This window comes from Xyrauchen texanus, chromosome 45 (genome assembly GCF_025860055.1).
Source record: "Xyrauchen texanus isolate HMW12.3.18 chromosome 45, RBS_HiC_50CHRs, whole genome shotgun sequence".
Classification (NCBI taxonomy): Eukaryota; Metazoa; Chordata; class Actinopteri; order Cypriniformes; family Catostomidae; genus Xyrauchen; species Xyrauchen texanus.
The window spans coordinates 26,062,024-26,082,518 of NC_068320.1; the positions used below are offsets into that span (position 1 = coordinate 26,062,024).

Here is a 20,495-nt window from a genome sequence, read left to right on the forward strand (position 1 = left end):
TGGATTCAAACTCGTGACTCGGGTGTGATAGTCAGCGTCAATACTCGCTGAGCAACCCAGGTCCCCGATTTGTGCTTTTCTTTTAAAAGAAAAGGAGGAACGAGTTTAAATACATTTTTGTGGTAATCAACAGTATGCCACAAATGCTGCATTTCAGCTTAACTTGTATTGAACCCGGAATATTCCTTTTAAAGGTGCCACTTGATTATTAGGGTTTTTCTCTTCCTAGAATCAGAAATGTGACCCGCTATTTCAGCTTTATTGCTCTACTCTGTGCATCTCTAACAAACTCATTCTTTGCCGTCTCCCGTCTCATTTTAAACCCAAACGATGCAGATGTCCCCTGACCTCTGCTCATGCATTCGCTGTTTTGAATCTTATCGTGTAGTTTATTCCCCTCCTCCAAGGCCACGGTCCTGCATCAGTATATTTAGAATTGTGTGGGTTACATAAACCGTGCTTCCTGAGCTCATGTGGAGAGATGGCCCGCTTCATTTCGTTCTTTTATGCTCAACAAACAGATTTCAACCAAGACGTCTTTCGACCGCTCAGATGATTGGATATCTGTATATATCAGAATGTTCTGGCTTCAGTAGAGGTTGAGCTCAATGTACAGATTTCCACAGACATTCATTTCGACACATTTATTGTATTGGACTTGCATTAAGCACTGATTATGCATCCATAATAATAATATTTTTAGAAAGTTACATTTGCTAAATTATTTCCAAGATATGATCGATTCAAAGCTGTTTACAATTATTCGCCAGGTTACAAAGTGCATTTTTTAAACTTTAAATTTCCCTAAATGTACAAAACGTGGACAGTGAGGCACTTTATGTCAGTGCATTCTAGTTTTGAAACCATCATCGGTCCGAAACATTGCCGTATCATCAGAAGGGCTCTTGAAGTTAGAGAGCGCTTGAAGGTCACAATTAGAAATTGACAGGCAGTGAGGCAAAACAAAGGCACGCTCATATCAGATGGGGAGAGAAGAGGAGATCTCCTAAATTTTTTATCCATTGTTTCATTTTAAATCTGTTTTTAATTCCCTGATAACTCATACATTTATATATGCTGCTTAAGTGGAGTGTTTTCACACTGAAGGTCACGAGAGGTGGCACTATCGAGGGGGGGTGAAGGAAGAATCATGTTTTTCTTTCCTCCTTTTTTGCCATGGAGGACGGGGAAGAGGTATTTGGAAGTGGATTCTGATTACCGTTGTGATTATTTCTGGTTAATCAGCCAACTTTGGTTGGAGGACATTGAAAGGTCTAAATGTTTGGGAGCACATTGAAAATCTGGAATTTTAAAATCTAATTTTTTACCTGGAAATAAACAGATTTTACTTTGTAATGGCCACTCCAATACCTTGACATTGTCGTCCTTAAGCCATTTTGCCACAACTTTGGAGGTATGCTTGGGGTCATTGTCCATTTGGAAGACCCATTTGTGACCTAGCTTTAACTTCCTGTCTGATGCCTTGAGATGTTGCTTCAATATATCCACATCAGTTTCCTTCCTCATGATGCATCTATTTTGTGAAGTGCACCAGTCCCTCCTGCAGCAAAGCACCCCCGCAACATGATGCTGCCACCCCCTGTGCTTCACAGCTGGGATGGTGTTCTTTAGCTTGCAAGCCTCATCCTTTTCCTTCCAAACACAATGATGGTCATTATGGCCAAATAGTTTAAAATGATTTAATTAGACCAGAGGACATTTCCCCAAAGTAAGATCTTTGTCCCCATGTGCACTTGCAATCTGGCTTTTATATGGCGGTTTTGAAGCAGCGGCTTCTTCCTTGCTGAGCAGCCTTTCAGGTTATGTCGATATAGGACTCGTTTTACTGTGGATCTAGATACTCGTCTACATGTTTCCTCCAGCATCTTCACAAGCTCCTTTGCTGTTGTTCTGGGGTTGATTTGCACTTTTTGCACCAAACTACATTCATCTCTAGGAGACAGAATGAGTCTCCTTCCTGAGCGGTATGATGGCTGTGTGGTCCCATGGTGTTTATACTTGTGTACTATTGTTTGTACAGATGAACTTGGTAACTTCAGTCATTTGGAAATTGCTCCCAAGGATACACAAGACTCGTGGAGGTCCACAATTGTTTTTCTGAGGTCTTGGCTGATTTCTTTTGATTTTCCCATGATGTAAAGCAAAGAGGCACTGAGTTTGAAGGTAGGCCTTAAAATACATCATTAGCCTATCAGAAGCTAACTGGCTAAGTGTTTAAATGCTTGACATAATTTTCAGGAATTTTCCAAGCTGCTTAAAGGCACAGTTAACTAAGTGTCTGTAAACTTCTGACCCACTGGACGTGTGATATAGTCAATTAAAAGTGAAACAATCGGTCTGAAAACAATTGTTGGATAAATGACTCATGTCGCGCACAAAGTAGATGTCCTAAACGACTTGCCAAAACTATAGTTTGCTAATATTAAATCTGTGGAGTGGGTAAAAAAATGGGTTTTAATACGTCAACCTAAGTGTATGTAAACTTCTGACTTCAACTTTAAATCATATAATTATGTTTTAAGTGCAATTACATACCACCTACATAAACAATCCGAAATGTATGTAAATGTTATTTTCATTTACAATTTTTATGCTGATGGTATATTTTTTTTTTGTAATTTTTTTATTATTAAATTTAGAATAATGCACAAGAGAAGCATTTTCACCAGTGGTCTCAGACTTTTGGAGCCCACTGTTTGTGCTCTGATTTCAAGATTAATAACCCTTTAAGCTCTGAAGGTGTATTTAAAGAGTCCCTGTTTCAGTGGCAAACCCAAAACTAAAGACTTATAACACAAAAAAATATTAATTCATCATTTGAAGACGATTTGACATTATATATTTCTTGGTGTAAATAAGGTGCCTCCGAAAAACTGCCTTTCTGTTGTTCCCAATCATGTAAACTGTATCTGGGGAATTTGTTTTGTTGATACGACAAAGCAATAAAAAGTTATATCATTACAAATTATTAGTGTCCAAAAATGTCTCCATGTGTCCAAAAGCCTCACCAAACAAATAAAACATAATAATTGTCCATAAGAACTAAATGCACATGCAAACACAACAATGACTAAAGGTTTGCATAGCATGCAGACATGATTTTAGTCATGAGATTTCACAGAATGAGTTTCATTCTGTGTCATTTGAGTCATTATTGAGTCTGTGTCATGTACTTGGCGCCATCTGCTGGTGGTCATATGTAACATTGTACCTCATGTGGATTATCTAATGATCTACATCTGATTATCTTGTGTGTGGACTTGTTTGAAAGATAATCACCTCCTCTAAGTAATGGTATGCGAAAACGTGGCATTAAAGTAACACCAACATAATTGTGAAATAACTCTTTTGTCTGTGAGCAAAACAATTAGGCTGGTTGTTTTCGACTCTTTGAGAGCTTTCCAACAACATATGACACATGGCTATATGATAAGTTTGCTGTTTTTACTAATTGCAATAATATGTACAGTGCAATTTGTGTTATAAATGATCAAAACGTAACACTTCTGATTTGTCGGCAAATTTCAAAGCAGTTGCTCAGTTTTGGTCATAACGCCAACAAGCATTGGAAAGTAGAGCTTCTAAGTTTCACCTGCGCATTTTGTTTTGTCCAAGACTTTAGTTAGTAGTATTTTGACAATTATTGACAATTAAAGTTTTCTTTTTCTTTTGGGCCGGCAGGCCAATCCGAGCTTAAAGGGTTAAACCATTCATCTCTTAAAGGGCTCTGAATTAACTGATTGGATTTTGCAAATTATTGTGAAAATTAGGACAGAATATTAGAGACTTGGCTCCTACCTACCGGACCCAGAAAAGCAGATTACTCACTGGGCCAATGTTCTGTTTCACATGCTCGTGAGGGAATGGACAGTGTTGCAGGCTTCTGAAATGACCATCTCACCACCCAGAATATGCCTAAAAATACTTATGCCGTCTCATTTTAAAACCAGGGCTTGGGGCGAAAGTGCTAAAACATGCCCGATATTTTCTGTAAATGCATTATGTTATGTTATTTACAGCAAATTTTATATTCAATGTTAATTAGATTTTCATTTAGGTGACAAAAACGTTCTTGTGAAATCAGGCGATGAGTGTTCAATCAAAACATTGAGGCATGAACTTAGGAAATAACTGACCCGCTACACATATGTAAAAATGGTAAGTTCACTAAAGTATACACTAAAAACGGGGGGTTGATGGTACAATCAATTACAGGAAGGGAAAGAATGAGTCTGGGTCAAATTTTGCCTCCACATATTGAATTTCAAGGGAAGTTTTGTCACTTTCGGTGGCATCTAACCCTGGTTCAGTTTACTGTTAGCTTTATTCCCTGACTGTTAGTCAAGATTCACTTTTATTGCTTTTTTGGTTTTGACTGAAGTTGTTTGGATGACACTTCTTGTCTTTTGTTCGCCTCTGTCCGTTTTGGTCTGCAATGTGTTTCGTTTTGTCCAATATCACGGTGGGACGTGATTTTGTCATCCACAGCCTAATAGACCCATGCTGTGTGGCATGCAATTGATTTGTCTCTCGCTCGCCGTTGAAAAGACGAAACAAAAATATGTTGCCCGCCTTGGGCCAAACAAATACTGACAAGAATGTTAAGTGAAACCGCTTCAATTTGTGTCTTTTGTCTTGTCTCTTTTTCCTACCACATAACAATTTTACTCCATTCTAAGTGCCTTTAGCGTATGCTGGTTTACTTACAGTATAGATATCCTGACATCGCTAATACCTTCAGTTTTGAACTAAATGCATGACTCAAAATCTATGCAAGATGGTGGTTGCCATTCAAAAGTGTCTTGTTAGCATTGTTGAAATAGCCTGTCACTTCATTATTGCTGTAAATTGCAGGGCTAAAAGTGTGTTTGGCATTTGTAAACTGTCTGTGTGTTTTGAATGGCGCTCTTTTGACCAGTTTTTGCACGCTGACATTCTAAGGTGAGAGGAAATGGTGTTGCCCTTTAAGGGTGTGTGTGTGTGTGTGTGTGTGTTGTCAAAGATCTGATCTGTGTAATATTGCGCTGGGAAAAGCAGGATGCTCTGTATTGTTATCTGACAGATGGGCCTTTATCTGGAGAATCTGGCGCTCTGTCAGCTCCTCACGCTGTAGTGTGTGTGTTGGGTTTTGTGCCATTCAGACTTGAATTAAGACTGCCTTTTAAATTCCACTCAGCAAATAGGATTTGGGGAAGTAGAATTGAAGTCGAATGATTTTAAAGGAATGTTCCAGGTTCAATACAAGCAAAGCTGAATTGACAGTATTTGTGGCATAATGTTGATTACCACAAAAATAAATAAAAAAATAAATGCCCCTATTTATTTAAAAATGAAATGTGGTTGTTGCAAGGCACTTTCAATGGAAGTGAATGGGCCTAGTCCATAAATATTGTCAAAAGTATATTCGCAAGACAAACATTATACGTGTTAACATGATTTTAGTGTAATAAAATAAGGGATTTTTTGGCATTACAGCGTTTACCAGACTACAGGTTTTACCAGCATTAAGTCGGCATGGAAACAAAGTTGTAAAATTGGATACAACTTTGCATAGTGATGTTAGTTAGTGATTTTTTTCACACTAAAATCAAGTTAGCATGTATAATGTATATGTCTTGTGGCTATACTTTTGAAACGGTGTGTATTTGTATCAAATTGGGGGAATTTTTGGGCTGCCGTCTGCAATTTTTCACACCAAATTGATCAATATTTTCAGAAAGCACCCCAAATAATAATAATAAAAAAAAGAAAGACCAATAATTCATAAATAATATTGCATATGATAACAATCTTATAAATATAGCTGCAAGCAGCAATGCGGATTCCTCCTCAGCATAGCAAATAATTAAAAAATTGATCAGCAGAGGGTTTGGGTTAAACCCTCCCAATGGAGAAATCCTAAAAACATGTGTTTCTGTCTGAATCCTAAACGAAAATGTTTTAGTGTACAGGAAAATCCATCATGCTGGACCTTTGTTCCCCATGAGAAATGAGGCATGCGCACCAAGTTTCAGAAGAATTGGGCAAATGGTGTGGAAATGACATCACTTTGAATATAGGACATTTGGGCGTGGCCTGTAGCGCCCCCTAAGGGCGAATGTGGGCCATTCTTGGTGTGGGGGTACCAGTTGGCATGTAGTATCAATGTGCCAATTTAGAACATTTTTGACCAGTGACTTTTTGAGATATTGGGGCTCAAGGAGAATAATAATAATAATATTACAAATAAACTTTTTTAACAATGTGTTGTTGTCCTAACATTGTAAGCATGTAATTCTGGTTCTATTCACTCTATCGGCCTACAAAAGGTTTTATTTTATTCCAAAAGTGGGCAGCAAGTACTTGGACTAAGATTTGTATTTCTGTCACCTTCCATCACAATATACAGATCTGAAAAGTAGGTGGTGCTCTAATGCATTTTAGCCCTCACAGATCTGCTCGTCCATAGACATTCAGTCTAATTTTCAGTTCACGCACCACCTTTATTGTTTCGTCAAATATCTCGGCCTCTGAGTGGACTATAAGCTCAATCTAGGTGTCTTTGGAAAGCTGAGATCCTCCCCTTGGTGATGATGTAAACAATAGTTAATAACATATTTGGCCGATGATTTGTTTAGCATGCTTTTCCTGATGGAACGCCTATTTTGTTTTGGACATCTAAGATATATCATTGGAATATTCTCCTCACAGACAAGTGAAAAATGGCTCATTTTGTAGAAACCTGCCTAAGGTAAGAGCAGATATTAGGTTTTAGCAGCAGTTATTGCTGCATAAAAGATACATTTGTATTTGATCTCATACAGTCGCATTCCTGAGATTAAGAGCTTTCATTTTATATTTAACTTGTCAATTTAAGTGCTACTTGAAAGACTTGATCATTCATAATTCATATTAATATTGCTACTTCATTACCTCTAGGTGGCGCTGATTTGCGACATAAAAACATAAATGCAGAATTGATGGTTATCAATGAAACGTTCAGATCCTAAGGTTTCAAATGATACCACATATGCCTGAGTTATGTGTCCGAGGACTTATTTAATAAACGTATTTCATGACTTGGTACCCCCTTTGGGGTGTTCAGTGTAGTTTTAAAAATAATACAGAAGTTTTCAGTGTGAAACTCCATTTTAATTTTCTCTTAATCAAGACACTCCCACATTCAGGTGGTCACTCATTCTCTCACATTCTGCTGGTCACATAAAGATTACTCCGTTTTTGGAGCCATATATTTGTGTAACCTTTACATGAAAGAGAAGGTCTCTCCGTCTCTCAGGAGGAAATCATTGGCTTTGTGTGCGCCAAGTCTTTTTTTCTCACTTTCCTTTCCTTTGCCACCTCTCTTTCTGAAGCTTTGTGCCTCCCTGTCCTTTGCCTTCTTTCTACCTTCAGATGTTACATCTCTCTCTCTCTCTCTCTCTCGCTCTAAAGAATATTCCCATGAATACAGAATATAGATGAGCCGGATTGCTCGTGTAGTTGACAAGCTCTCAGCAGGTGTGGCTTGTTCCAATCCAAGACCTGACAATATGGCTGCTTTTGCCTTCATAATGCACTCTCAGTGGAGAAAAGGCCAAATGTATGCTTGAAATGGCTTACTACCATACTACGCATAATATTTTTGCAGTGAGCAGAGCATGTATGGAATACCCGGATGACCTTCTACATTTTCCAAAACTTGTATACTGTATCCAAAAATGCAATGTGCTCAACTTGACCTTCCATTTCCAGTATGATGAATGAACCGGTAACCATATCAGACATGATGTTTAACATTTTATTTTTGTTCCCCTCATTTATTATGCAAATAAAATTATTTATGCAAAAGAAACTGAGATGATAATAGAGGGCAACAGTCTAGTTCCGGGGGTAAAAATACCGTTTATTTTCTCCACAGTGGAAAAGATATTTAACGATTGCCTATGAACCGTAAAAGACCGGCCTACCGTGAGTTTCCTGGTAGTTAATTGATGGTATATGCCTCTGTTGATCAGTTATATGTGGTACTTGTTTAACGCTTAATACTGGAATTCCTGGTGAAGAACTACACTACCCATAATCCTGAAGAAAACGATCCACCAATCAGAGAATCGCTGTGAACCGAGTGCGCCAAAAGAGCTCTGCAGCGACCGCCCACTTCTATTGACACTATGAATGATGCAGTCCCTACACTTTCCATTTACTTATATATTTGTATATGTCAATATTTTGCAATTGAATTATGTTCGATATGTATAATGAACAACTTCATGGGACCCCTCGTCCACATGCGTGGCTTCGTTTTACGCGTCTCATAATTTAAATGAATAAAAACTGACTGAATACTCTTCACAAGACTCTAGACTGTCATTTAAGTGTTCAACTACTGCCGTACCGAGTCACGTGACCCAACATGAATTATTTATACAGCTTTTCGGTAAAGCTGAAATGTCTGTAATGTCGCTACGCTTCAAGGGATTGTAGTTCATTCCTTCATTATAGATGTTAAGTCTTGTATCTTTGACTAATTATCAAATACTTTTTTTGCTTGAAATAAAAGTTTGTAATGTTGCGATTCACCTCGGAGCTGGTTGGTTCGGGTCATGGCTTACAACTCTCTTATAAAGGATTTTATATAATTCAGATGAGATGAATTGGTTCGCGACGTCTCGTGTACTGGTACAGTGTTGCTGATCACAGACCAGTTAGCGACTGCCTCCCATGTGTGCTGATTAGCGCGTCTCGTTCTTGCATCTCGATTCCTGTCACCCATTACCAATCAGTGGCACAGGCACCCACCTGACAAACTGCTGTTACCATGGAGACCATATGCCCATGCTTTTTAACATCCTTTCTCTGTGATGTTCGTTCTTCACAATTAAAAGAAAGTCACATAAAGGTTAAAAGCACAATAATACAACAGTATTTATATTAGTTGCTGTTACTATATTCGTATACCATGAAATATATGATCATCTAGGTCCAAAATAACATTGTTTATATTTTAAGGTAGTACCATGTAATTCTTTTGTAATGGTACAGCTTCCTGTTGTTTTCAGCATCATTGTACAAATAACTGAATTGCACTGAACTTTCATCATTTTTTTGCTGCCATCCCCCCCCCTCTCTCTCTCGCTCCACCTTTCTCTCTCTCTCTCGCTCTCTCCACCTCTCTCTCTCTCTCGCTCTCTCTCCCCACCTTTCTCACTCTCTCTCGCTCTCCCTCTCTTGCTCTCTCCACCTCTCTCTCTCTCTCTCTCTCTACCTCTCTCTCCACCTCTCTCTCTCTCTCGCTCTCTCTCCCCACCTTTCTCACTCTCTCTCGCTCTCCCTCTCTTGCTCTCTCCACCTCTCTCTCTCTCTCTCTCTACCTCTCTCTCCACCTTTCTCTCTCTCTCGCTCTCCACCTTTCTCTCTCTCTCACTCTTCACCTTTCTCTCTCTCGCCACCTCAAGCTCTCTCTCCACCTTTCTCTCTCTCTCCATCTTTCTGTCTCTCTCACTCTCTCTGCCTTTCCCTCTCGCTCTCTCTCCACCTTTCTCTCTCTCTCACTCTTCACCTTTCTCTCTCTCGCCACCTCAAGCTCTCTCTCCACCTTTCTCTCTCTCTCTCTCTCTCCACCTTTCCCTCTCGCTCTCTCTTGCTCCACCTTTCTCTCTCTCTCTCTCTCTCTCTCGACCCCTCTCTCTCCACCTCTCTCTCTCCGGTTTCTCTCCTCCCTGTCTCTTGTAATCTCCCAACTGGCTAAATATGTTTTATTGGAATGACATTGTTTTCTTTGCATAATTTCCTTTCATTTTGTTTACTTGTAGTGTGTCGGCCAATTTAAGAGCTGGTTTCTTTGTTAAAAAAAAAAGTGTTTTGCATGAACAGAAATTGGTTTTCTACCTTCACAGCATTGAATAGACATTTGTTGTGTTGCTTAAAATAAGAATGGTTTTTATTCATAGTTATGCACGTTGTCCTATTTCTCACGAGGTGAACGTGCACCCTTGATTTTTAATATTTGACTACCTTCTGTACTGGCTGCACAAGTACAAAGGCTCATTAAATAATGATTTATTCCATCTAAGAATGACTTACAGTTGATCAGTAAAAGATATTAGTTGACTTTAGATTTCTCTTTCGCCGGAGTAGTTCTCACTCATTAGTTATGCCGAGCACACCTCATCTCTCACCTCTCTTCCCATAATCATCAGTTCCCTCCTAAATTGAGTTCATTTCTTCCTTGTCTGGCATTGCATTGACATTTACAAAGTGCATCTTTAAAGGCTTTAATCGCTCGACGTCCTGTTTGTTTTTGGGTTGCTTTGGAAACACGGCACGAAATTGAAGGTCTACGTGATCCATCATCTTTTCACCTTCTCACACTCACTGTCTCACTTTTGCCGCATGGCCACATGACACTTCAGTAAGTGTGAGCAAACTAACTCTTCGTGTTCTGATTGGCGAGTACAGGCTGTGTTTGCTGTTGTTTTTGCTGTGGAATCATGACTGGACAAAGACGAAAGATTAAAGGAATATATAAAAGTTGAGCTCAATCGACAGCATTTGTGGCATGACGTTGATTAGCACAAAAGAAAACCTGCAAAATATCGAGGGTGCAGTGAGTCACTTACAATGGAAGTGAATGGTGGCCAATTTTTGAATGTTAAAATACTCTCTTTTTCAAAAGTATAGACACAAGGCGTAAACAATATGCATGTTAACATGATTTTAGTGTGATAAAATCGCTTATTAACCAAAAGCATTTTTTGAGTTTTTTCTTGATATAGTCGTACGGGGGGTTTTTCCATTCACCGCCATTGTTTCCTCCCGCTGATGGTCACAAATATGGCGGCTGCGGGGAAAAAGTGCCGTCACTGAAACAGGTCAATTGGTTAGGTTTCTGTGTTTGTTTAGGGTAAGAATGTCGGTTTTGTTCATCTTTTAGGATACTATCGGTGAGTGGTGGTGGTGGTGTAGTGGTCGAAGCACATAACTGGTAATCTGGTAATCAGAAGGTTGCTGGTTCGAGCCCCACAGCCACCATCATTGTGTCCTTGAGCAAGGCACTAACTCCAGGTTGCTCCGGGGGGATTGTCCCTGTAATAAGTGCTCTGTAAGTCACTTTGGATAAAAGCGTCTGCCAAATGCATATATGGTTAGGTTTAGGTTAGGAAAGTACCTTTTACTCATTAAAACGTCCATCTAATATTCTCTAATAAAACCTTGTCCGATTACAACATAATTTCAATCGCTTTTGGCGCCCCCCAATGGACATTTCACTGGGAAACTGCACTCAAATGTGTAATGAAGTTAGAGGTCGACCGATAGCTAATTTTGCGCATAACATTGGACTTTTAACTATTAACAAGCTCGAAATACACCAGGGACTTGGCTCCATTACAGTGCTTTATTTACAAGTATTAGCAAATTTAAGCTTTTATAGCCTCAAATTTTCACCAGTTTGTTTGTATATATATGTAAAGGGAGCCAGCTGGTAGATAACTGTGCAGTGTGTAAACCTTAACTTTAGCCTCCTTGTTAGAGCACCCGCCTCCCACGCCGGAGACCTAGGTTCGAGTCCCGTACGGAGCGGGTAGAACAAGAGCGTCACATTGGTGCCGTGACCCGGATGGGAGTGAGGTTTAGGGGGGTGAGTGTAACGGGAGCCAGCTGGTAGATAACTGTGCAGTGTGTAAACCTCACTCTCCTGACCTCAAGAGGTGCACTAGCGACTGCTAGAGGCTGTGACCTTTAGCCTCCTTGTTAGAGCACCCGCCTCCCATGCCGGAGACCTAGGTTCGAGTCCCGTACGGAGCAGGTAGAACAAGAGCGTCACATATATATACACACAAAACTGATAGTTCCAAAAGGAAACTATCAGCACCGATTAATCGGTAAAACCAGCGCTGGACTGTTAATCTGGCATACCAGGCATTTTCCCGATAGGCCGACGCACTTTGGGGCCAATCAGGGGCGGACCGGCCATCGTGAGAACCGATCGGTCCGGCGGGTCGACCGCGAAACGGGCCGCGATAAGCTAAAATGAGCCGCTGCTTTATGCAGAACGGACGGATACGCAGAAAAGGCCAGCAAACCGATATCTTGGTCAGCCTCTAAATGAAGTGCATAATTGCCATTGCCACGTAAATTTAATGAGATCAGTCTGCCTTTGTTCGTTGAAAGAAATGTTCCGGGTTCAGTACAAGTTAAGATCTATTGCACAAACAATACAAGACACTCAATACAAAAACATTAAAATACACACTGTTTCAAAAGAATAGCAAGACGACATAAACATTATACACGTTAACATGATTTTAGGTCGATAAAATCACTTACTAGCCTTATCGATGTACAACTTGTTGCCATGACTACGTAAAGGCCGGTAAGCAATTTTACCGCACTAAAATCACGTGAAGACATATAATGTTTGCATCTTTTGGCTATACTTTTTATACATTTATGGACTGGCCCCATTCACTTCCATTGCAAGTGCCTTACAGTAACCGCATATGATGGGACGTGATTAAATAATTTCTGTATTAATCAACATTATGCTACAAATGCCATCGATTGAGCTTAGCTTGAACCCGAAACCTTTAAAAAAGTTAGTTTAGTATTTTATTGAATATATTACATCATGTATGGGATGTTGAATATTGTACTGCATATTAGGAATGACTTGGGCACAGTATGTTGGCACACAGACCCCCGGTGTCACCTTCTTACTGGCTATTGGTTTGGTTTGACAAATATCCGAGCTGAGACTTCCATATGGTGGCAAAACAAACAGAAGCAGAAGCTAATGATACAGTCTTGGTGACCAGGTGTTCGTATGAAAGAAAGCAATTGGCTGGAAATGACAGTGTTGCTTTTCTCTGTAAGGTATTGCATACCTGTGTGATGGACCATGATCCCGTCAAGGTGACATATTTAAAGGAATAGTTCGCCCAAAAATGAAAGATCTGTCATCTCCTTCTCCTTCACTAGTCCTCCTTTTCTGTTCCATGGAATAAAGAAAGTCATACAGATGCAGAAGGACATGATTTTTGGGTGAACTATCCCTTTTATATCATTGCCAGCTCCCTCTTTGGACAGTGTATTTCTTCTTTTGTTATTGCTCAGGTAAAAGGACATCTTGCCAGAGCAGTCATGCAGAACGAGGATTGACCGAATTGAATTCTACCAAGCAGGAGAGAATTTAATCAAGCCCCACACATCACTTATAATAGAGGCAATACCATCAGAGCGGTGAAGTTATTACAGGTCCAGGCGGGACACATGATGCAGGCTGATATAACTGTGACCCAGGGATGATCACCAATATTCGCCCGTAATGTGACGCATAGGGCTGTCAATTAAGCAGAGAAACAAAATACATTTTTTTAACTTAAACCTTTTAAAAATTTGAATAATGTTCTAATTTTAAAGTCAGCTGATTTTTAAATTGACATTGTTTCCATAGTCCACAAGAGGGCGCAATAAATACATAAACCATACAGAACCGTTATATTATTGCTAAGAACATTCCTATCCTGGCTGTTAAAGAAGAGCATTTCATTTTCAACTAATGTGCATAAAATAAATAAATACAATTTTTTAGTCGGTCCTTATTCTCAAATTCTCAAGTATAATGAGGGGGGAAAACTCTTGCACTGATGCCACAGTATACTACCCCAGACACAAGCTATAATAACAGCGAAATGCCACATTGTTTTTTTATTCAGTACAGTTGTATGTGGAGTAGCAATAGTCACAGATAGCAAAGGTATTTGGCTGAACTCGGTGGTGAAGTGGCTCAGATTATGAGCCCAGGCAAGGGGCTGTTCAACAGACTGGAACCGAACGCGAGGATCACGAGACACATTTCCAAGCTGAAGATCTTTCCTGACAAAGTGTTTAAAAAAAAACTCAATTGCTTAATCTGAGAAATGCTTATAAGAGAGCAAGACGCAATGGCCAAACCCCTGCACCAACAGTAAGGGGCTGTTCACTCCGAACGCTTTTGCAACCATCCATTTATTTTTCTATGTAAACGCACGCTAGACGTACGTCTTTGTTTCGTTTTGTTCGCGCTGTTTCTTTAGATGCCGTGTCTAATTAAAAATAACTTTAAAACTCCAGCCAGGTCTCCTAAGCAACCAAATTGGCCCGGTTGCTAGGGAGGGTAGAGTCACATGGGGTAACCTCCTCGTGGTCGTGATTAGTGGTTCTTGCTCTCAATGGGGCGTGTGGTGAGTTGTGCGTGGTTGCGGAGAGTAGCATGAGCCTCCACATGCTGTGAGTCTCCCCGGTGTCATGCACAACGAGTCACATGATAAGGTGCGCGGATTGATGAAAGACAATTCCACACAAGTATGCCTGGTTATAATGCTCTTTTCTATCATTTGATGAATTACTTCTGCTATGATCAGTAGAGAATGTAAACAGCCATCTCTTTCCATAGGCAGTAATTATGCAATGTTAATTGCAAAAGGCGAATAGCGCTGACTTTTGTGAATAAGGTGCATTCTCACCAAAACAATCCTCACTTGCACAGAAAGTAAAGGGTGTTATGGGGGTGGGGTATAATTGATTTTGGCAGTTTTCTGCATATTGATGTGCATGTAAACACATTAGCTGAGTTTCCATCAAAGTGTTAAGCACATTTTAAAAAATGTGACTAAAGAAAATAGGAATTGTTGTGCGATTCCATCCACTATGACATGCGCGTTGTCGTAAGGGAGCTTCTGGGAGAGTTTTATCTTCAGGATTGGAGCAGTTGTACCTCTTTTATTCAATGCTGCCAGGAGACGCCACAGAATAAGTGTAATATCTGATATAATACACCACAAGTCTTCGTATACCAGCGAGCGCCCATGCTCAAATCTGTTCTAGCGGATTGTGAAGAACCACTTTAATGTCCAGCTGTGAGTTAAACACTTCCGAATGTCAAGGGCTATGTTCGAAGAATTGTGTGCCAAGGTCTGACCTTTCATTGGGCCAGTCACATCAAGCTATCACAGACACATAGCACGTGCAAAAATGGTCAAAACAGGCCACCGTTTTGCGAATAAACTATTTCCATCACCTTAATGTGCATTTTAACTAATGCGTAACTCGAGCGAATTTTGAGAGTTTATTCACATGTCAAGCGCAATTTCAAAATGATCAGCAAAATAGTTGGATTGAAACCCAGCTATTGACTAAATATGCATGGTGCAATTCTAAGTTCCATGGTGCCTTCATTACCACAATCGTTTTGTGAATTCACCCCCAATTTTGCTATTATAAACGTCCTATGCCGATTCTGTGGAATGCAAAAGTTACCCGTGCATTAAAAGAACAAATAGAGAAAGCCTTAAAATGCCTTTCCCATGCTTTTTGTCTCCTACGTTCCCCTGGAGAAACACATCTAACTCATTGGCATGCCCCAAACCTCCATGTACATATGATCTTCAGGATTCACAGTAAGTATTCGACAAGCGTACCAAATGCCATTTGCAATTATGTAAGGATTTCTTGGCTACAATGAAGTGCAGATGATGTGCGTATCGTTTGTGACCTTGACTGCTCCAAATGTGTCAGATATTAAGCTTGAGGGGTTATCTAATATAAATATATTCATTTCTCAATCTTGAAACATAATGCTCCCAAGAAACAGATCAAGAAATAGTGCTACACTGTCCTCGAGTTCATACAATCCCTTGGACAGAATAAATTTCACTTGTGATGGACTGGAGATGCACTGAGACTGTCAATGGGGTGACTAAACCGACTGTATAAAATGTCTCACTTTTTGCAACACAAGGCCAAAACTCTCAAGCCAAACATAATCAACATGGAGCTGGGGTGTATTTTTATATGCGTTTCACCTTCATCATAGATAACGGTCTGTTTTTCCCTCAAAAATTGGCCTCCTCCAGAGTTTAAGCTTTAAAGCATTAGCTCAAATATGCTTTTTCTCCCATCTTGCCAGTAAAGAAAACAATCGTTGGCCACCTGTTCCAGCTAAGTGCTAATTCTGGGAACAAAAGCACGGTGCTCGTCTGGATGTGAATAATGCGAAAACACCTCAGTCGCAGTTGGCGACTGGCCATCTTGGGTCAGCGGCTTGCTCTGAACTGATCAAATCCATCTCCACGGTGACTGTGCATGTCCCTGCTAAACCATTATCTCTCCGCAGCTCAGGGTAAATGAGGGCTAGTGCATTACATGCTGTGAGTGAACCTGCCACAAGCAATTAGCTCTGTCTCAATCCTCTGTTGTCCTTCGCCAGCGATTCATATCTGTTTTTTGACAACTACACTCAACTGTTGTGTAAGCGACCCCCCCCCCCCATGGACCACGCAGCCAATCATGGCAGAATGCAGTTTGTGAAAGCTGTCAACTAGGGATGGGTGCTATTAAAAATGTCTTCATATTATTCAGGCATTTTACAATGTTCAATAAGTAAAGGATAATGTACCGTTAGCCGATCGTTATTAGGGCCCCCATGTGGAGCGGAGGTCTTTATTTTGCGATAATGATCGGATGACTAGATTTTCCTGCTTATTACACAGCTACAGTGAGGGGAAAAAAGTATCTTATCCCCTGCTGATTTTGTACGTTTGACAAAGTGACAAAGAAAATACAAGTCAAAAATGTTATAAATTGAATTGCATTTTAATGAGGGAAATAAGTAATATTCGACCCCCTCTCAATCAGAGATTTCTGGCTCCCAGGTGAAGGACTGAAATCCTGCAGCGCCCGCAAGGTCCCCCTGCTCAAGAAAGCACATGTACCGTCCCGTCTGAAGTGTGCCAATGAACATCTGAATATTCAGAGGAGAAATGGGTGAAAGTGTTGTGGTCAGATGAGACCAAAATCGAGCTCTTTGGCATCAACTCAACTCGCCGTGTTTGGAGGAGGAGGAGGAATGCTGCCTATGACCCCAAGAACACCATCCCCACCGTCAAACATGGAGGTGGAAACATTATGCTTTGGGGGTGTGTAAAGTGATCAATGGAAAGGAGGCGAGAACCGGCTTGACAATGTAAATAATATTTTAATTACCCACTTATACAAAAGACAAACACACACATATGACGGACGTCCGTAAACGATCTCTCTCTCCCGCACGATCCTCTGCAGTCGACCTTTATCCCTCTCGGGAGGCTTGATTAGCCTAATACGGGACCGGGTGTGTAGGATCACGACCTGGCCCCGCCCTTCGCCCTGCCACATTCCTCCCTCGTTCTCTCAGGATGGGGAGCCCCCAGCATGACGTACACACCCCCCTTTCCCTGGGGGAGGGTTGTGCCTTAAGCCCTGTCTGCCGGCAGGTCATCCCCGTCTACCTGGAGGGAAACAGAAATAATTAAAATGGGGGGTTTGAAGGGGCAGAGAAGCGGAAGGGTCCTCTGGACCGGGGTCGGGGTGGGCCTCCCCACCTACGAGGAGCCGGAATTGGGTGGGAGTGAGGGGAACGGGGAGAAGGGGCGGGAACAGCAGACACAGGGGGTGGACAGAGAGAGAGAGAGAGAGAAGAAATACTGCCTTGCCGCCTCCTGTGAACGCCGCCATGTAGTCCCCTGCAGTCGACCCTTATCCCTCTCGGAGGCTTAATTAGCCTAATACGGGACAGGGTGTGTAGGATCACGACCCGGCCCCGCCCTCCGCCCTGCCACAGGGTGTTTTTCTGCTAAGGGGACAGGACAACTTCAACGCATCAAAGAGACGATGGACGGGGCCATGTACCGTCAAATCTTGGGTGAGAACCTCCTTCCCTCAGCCAGGGCATTGAAAATGGGTCATGGATTGGTATTCCAGCATGACAATGACCCAAAACACATGGCCAAGGCAACAAAGGAGTGGCTAAAGAAGAAGCACATTAAGGTCCTGGAGTGGAACGCACAACATGAAAACCACCTGCCTAATATTGTGTAGGTCCCCCTCGTGCCACCAAAACAGCGCCAACCCGCATGCAATTATCTAATCAGCCAATCGTGCAGCAGCAGTGCATCAAATCATGCATATACAGGTCAGTAACTTCAGTTAATGTTCACATCAACCATCAGAATGGGGAAAATTTTGATCTCAGTGATTTGGACCGTGGCATGATTGTTGGTGCCAGATGGGCTGGTTTTTAGAAGTTCTGTACCTATTTTTGAACAACATTACAACTCAAATAATACACAAGCTCAATGTGCTTTTATAAAATGATAAGCTTCACGTTACTGCCATGAAACCCTCCAAACAAATGGCCATTTGTTAGTGTCTCACTGTAACACAGATTTTGTTTTTTTAAAGTTAGGTTTTTGATTCTGTCGATTGAGCTTAACTTTTATTGAACCTGGAATATTCCTTTAAAATCCTGGTTAGGTTTTGGGGTTTAGGTCCTAATAACATTATTTGTTGTTTGGTTTATTTTTCTCTATAGGTGTAAAAGTCACGCGTTTTTATACGTGCCAACTTGTACAATTTCTTATGATTTTCTCGTACTATTATTAGGACATTGAGTCCGGGTTGGCAAAATACTGTAGTTTGATTTGGACGCACGTCCTTTGACGTCATCAAAGTTGATAAGCCTATTTATTTTGCTACTCTAAATGCATAACTGGATTGGTTCGTTGCATATATCTATATATATATATATATCAGTACCCCATTTTTGGGTCACCACCCACCAGTTGAGAACCACTGGTTTAGAGTATAAGAGTGGAAAGACCTTTTTCAGAATTGGCACATTTCGTTATCTATTTAAGTAGAGGTTGCAGCCCTGGCCCCATTTTGCCTTCACGTCAAGTGTTTTTGGAGAGCGAAAAATGTGTGTCCTTCACTTCCGTGATTAGCGCTGGAAACCGCTGATTGCTGCAAGTACTTAGCCACCACCAATGGCTTTTATCCCACCATCCCTGCCTAGTGCACTCAATCTGTGCACCATTAGTCAAGCACACACAGACAAGAAGGCTAGATTTGCTGGATTATCGCTTCCTCTTATCTGCCTTTTTGGTTTTGCTTTGGTTTTACACATCCGCCGCATGCATATCCATTCACGTGTGGTTTTCCATGTGCCGGCGACTGATCCTGATCCTCTTTGATCCACCCAGATTAGATTGAAGTTGGACGGGGTCTTGAAACAGGTGTAATGCTTGGCACTTACATCCTGCGAGATTATATTAAAAGCCAGATCACGGATCAGGACGGTCTGGTAGAAGTCGCTTTACATGCAACACTCTAGAGCCCCGTCCCGTAGACATTGCTAAGCTGAGACAGTCAAATTTGAAGAATGTGGATTTGACATGATTCTTTAAACATGTGCTCTGGCATAGAGCACACTGACGTCAATTGGTAGCTCTCGCAGGAAGTGCTGCACACAGTCTGTGAACCTGTCAATCAGAGAAGTCTCTAGAAACTAGTCTCGGGTGTAAATTTGACTTGGAAGCGGAGATGCAGACTTTATTTGATACATTTGGACTTGATTGGATGGAAACATGTTTGGCAATAATATTAATACTGGTCAATAATATTTTTCCCGGGACATTTAGTAAGAAAGTATAGTGACCGTTTTTTATTTACATTCATGCATATTGAAGAGGTTGCCAAAAGTTTATCATACTGAAAAGGGAACAAAATCTTCATGTTGTTTACACTATATATGAAACTAGTATTTTCTTTTTTAGTGACGTCACTTGTTGTTTTGATTGATGTTTTTGTTTGTTTATCCATCAGAATCCGTCTCAGGTGGGCACGGCCCTACAGGTGTTATATCTCGGCAGTCTGAGAGGAACCATAAGACACGTTGTAGACGGGCACCGGGCATCTGTGCAAGAGAACGTTTTAAAAGCTCTGGACATTAAAGTTCTCACTCAGCCTACCAACACTAGAGGTGTGTAATTTAGCACATTTACAGCTGTGTTGAAATATGTGTTGTGTTTTAGCGTGTGTCTTTTGTGTCTACTGCATTCAGGTGCCCCGGGCCGAGCCGTCGTGCCCACTCCTGGAAACACGGCTGCGTTTCGCGCTGCTCTATGGACAAATTTAGAGACGTTAATGGACCAGATCTGTGCCGCTTGTGGTCAGGTATGCAAACATTAGCAAACTAACACAGATGGTCTATTTGATAAATGCACTAAATTCCATTAGGCAAAGCAGCAATAACTCACAGATGTCCCTGGCATTAACATGTTCCTATCTATTATGTATCGTGTTTACCGTTAAGACTTTTTAAAGTGTATAACTATTATTCAGAGCTGTGCACTGGTTGTGCATGTGCTTCAGATGTTGAGCTGTGGTGCTCAAGAGGGTCATGCATGTTCAAGTTCAGTTAGCGACATAATTCCTGTCTGTCTCTCTTTCTCTCTCCAAATCCACCAAAATTAGGAAACAAGTGTATACATTTGTTCAGTAGTGTGCAAATGGTCAGCTGATATTTTGGCTGATTTTCTGTCATGTTCCTGAACAGGTACAGCACCTGCAGAAAGTGTTAACCAAAAAGAGGGACCCAGTGACCCATGTGTGCTTTATTGATGAAATCATCAAGGTGA

General features: G+C 41.0%; 1 pseudogene; it reads left to right on the forward strand.

Moving 5' to 3' along the window:
• Nucleotides 1-20,495, forward strand: part of LOC127637518 (conserved oligomeric Golgi complex subunit 5-like) — a 99,687-nt pseudogene that overhangs the window by 38,364 nt on the left and 40,828 nt on the right.